At 35.9% G+C, this 3,282-nt stretch overlaps 1 pseudogene; it reads left to right on the top strand.

The window, feature by feature from the left end:
- The first annotated feature begins 359 nt into the window (after window positions 1–359).
- On the top strand, window positions 360–1,568 carry LOC126930811 (12S rRNA N4-methylcytidine (m4C) methyltransferase-like; annotated as a pseudogene).
- Window positions 1,569–3,282: the final 1,714 nt, after the last annotated feature.

Here is a 3,282-nt window from a genome sequence, read left to right as displayed (position 1 = left end):
TGTGTCTCAGGGTCTGGCACTGAGCACTCTCACAGAACAACCTGTAAGCCTAAACATCTACTCTGTGACTCAAACAAATTAAGCTCCAAGGAAATGTTTTTCTTAATCTACTGCTCTATGTTCCTAGGACAGAAAGCATCTATCTACAAATGTCATGATTATATGGGCTGGTAGAGAGTGGCTCTGAATGCAAAAAGACTGCAAGTGGCAAAACCAGTTAAGAAAGAGAAGAGTTTCCCCCAGGGATAGGACCTAGATGTGCAGCAAAGTCAGGTTCTCCAGCACCGTAGCGGTAGTCACTGGCCCAAGTTAGAGGCCCACTGAGAAGTCTTCATGCCTCAGATTCGTTGACCTACGGAATGCTTTGGTATCCATATTTTTGTAGAATGTATAAAGAATGTCTTTCATGTTGGTTGGAATCTGGCATACCTAGGTTAGGTGTCTAGACAAAAAAGAATATATACTACAGCAGAAAAATGTAAAGAATATGAAGCCTAGAAGCAAAAAGATCAAACTCAAGCCCAGGAGTTACACAGATCTCAAGATAGAGATTTTGAAACTATGGCTAAATTACATATTCCAGTAATAGTGGATGAAGTTGTTCATTGGTCGTCACCACAAAAAAGACAGATTTTTCTAGATATGACATTTGGTTAGGGAGGGCGCGCAAAAGCCATTCTACAGAAGGAGTCAGATATTGTTCTGTGGGCCTTGGACAGAGACCCGACAGCTTATGCATTCACTGAACATCTTTCAGAGTTGTATCGTAAACAAATCTGAGCTATGCTGGGCCAGTTCAGCCAGGCAGAAGCCTTGTTAATGAAAGCTGGAGTGCAGCCAGCGACTTTCGATGGAGTTCGTATGGATCTTGGGTGTTCTTACGTGTAACTCAATACTCCTGAAAGAGATTTTTCCCTTCGGAAAGGTGGCCCCTTGGACATGAGGATGGATGGTAGCAGGTACCCTGACACTCCCACTGCTGCTGATGTTTTCAATGCTTTAGATCAACAGGTGCTTGCATGTATCCTGAGAACATACGAGGAGGAAAAGCATGCCAAGAAAATTGCTTCACCAATTGTTCAGGCACGCAGCATCTGCCTCAGCAGCTTGCCAGCATTGTCGCAGGTGCATTTCCTCTCTCTGCTATTTATGCACGAAAAGACTTGCTACAGCGATCTACCCATATTGCCACCAAGACTTTCCAGGCTCTTCACATATTTGTGAACAATGAGCTCAATGAACTCTACACAGGACTGAAGACAGCTCAGAAGTTTCTGAGACCTGGTGGTCACCTTGTTACCGTCTCCTTCCATTCACTGCAGGATCGCATCATCAAAAGAACTTGCTTGGAATAGCATGACAGAAAGGTTTAACCTAAATGTTAGACAGCAAGTGATGAAAACATTGCAATTGGTTCAGATCATGAAAACACGGAAGAAGACTCTATGAGAAGAGCTCCTTTAATGTGGGAATTGATATACAAGAAGATACTTAGTCCATAAGATCAGAATGTACAACATAACCCCAGAGGGCGCTCAGCCAAGCTTAGAGCCACTATCAAATTATAAGTTACTATCATCTTATTCTTTAAATTTTTCCCACAATTTCTCTAATCTTTACTCATAGTATGTTCCTGAATGTCTTGATATAGGTTTAAGTGTAAGACAGTCTAAAAATTGATAACATTTAGCATTTTTTCCCTCAAAAAGAAACTGTAGAAAATATTATCATGACAGAGAAAGTTCTACTCAAGGAGCAGCAGCATCTCAAGACCAGAAAAATGTGTTAATCTTTGCATCATATTGGACTCTTGAAATGCAATCCTTCCTCTGGCCAGGAAATTTTTTAAATAATACTATGTTGTGTTTATCTAACTATGTAAACTCAAGCTGTCAAAGAGAAAGATATTATAATCATATCTGCATTTCCTATATTTTGAATTTAGATGTTTTAATTTGCAACAGTCTTTCTCTGGCTCAAGTAATGATGATTATGGAATGGATTTCAGTGTCTCTACTTGTGAATAATTACTATAGTTTTCTCCAATGTAGGCTTTTTACAAATTTTATATTTTAAATTATTCATTTAAATATGTATTATGCTGATAAAATTTCATTTTTCAAATTATAGTTTATTATTTTAAGGGGTTTTTCAGTATGATATGGCCATTTTGTTCCTATATTGCAAAGTAAAAATGTAAAATCCTTACAGAGAATTGTTTCACAAAACTTATATTTCATGTCAATTGTATTTAATAATAGATCACAATGCCTTTAGTAAGCAATAAAGTCTCTTATTAGAATCTTGTATTTTTAATTGAGTAATCAAAATAATCCAGCCAAATCTATTTGAAATAGAAAGCTATCTATTTAATATAGTAAAATCAATGCTCCCTTAATGTTGTTACAAAGATATGGTAACTGTAATAAGGGTAAAAGTTTATTCAGGAAAAGGGTACTTGGTAGAAGATTCTTTAACAAATTGATGAGATTAATTCATAATTCACATGTCAACTTTTTATATCTAATATGTACTTCTAATTTATTCAGTTATTCAGCAAGCACTGAACTTGTCATTAGAAAAGCAAAGGTAAGTACAACATACATGGCCCACAATACATTTCCTATTGAGGTTAGTAGAGGAAAATTATGTTAGTTATAATCACAAAAATCCATACAAAATGGACACAGTGGTAAATACTACAAACAGGTCATACATGGTACTGTAAGAACATCTAGTAAGGATTTTACCTGTTGTCAAAAACCGGGTGTGAGAACATCACGTTTGAATTGTGACCTGAATGATGAGTTGGAGATAATTAGTCAAATGGCACATGGGGTGTGGAAGGGGGCATGTTGATTAATGATACATGTAAATAAATATTCTCTTAAATAGTTATCCTTGAAATCATATCTATATACTATTAATGTGCTCAGTAAACTTTTTTCAATTACAGAAAAAAGATTCTCCATTATGGTTACAAATTTTAAGTTGGTGAATCCAAGTGAATGAAATATCAGCATAACTGTATGGACAAAATAGGTAAGAATTAAATACATGAATTTACCTCAGACTCATTTTATCTACCCTTTAACTTTAGTACCTAGGCTTGTTTACTACTTCTGTTTTACAAGCTTTATTTAAATCTGAACAATCCTACAGGGAAATGAGAATTAGAAAAGAAATCTGGAGAACAATATGCTTGAAATAGAAACGAGAGAATGAACCTAAGTTAATTCCCTGAATCCTACTTGAACAATGTATTAATTTCTCTGTGCATGT

The sequence above is a fragment of the Macaca thibetana genome, chromosome 11, assembly GCF_024542745.1.
Source record: "Macaca thibetana thibetana isolate TM-01 chromosome 11, ASM2454274v1, whole genome shotgun sequence".
NCBI classification, from domain to species: domain Eukaryota; kingdom Metazoa; phylum Chordata; class Mammalia; order Primates; family Cercopithecidae; genus Macaca; species Macaca thibetana.
Note: the sequence above shows the minus strand (reverse complement) of the source record. Positions and strands in the feature narration are given on the sequence as shown.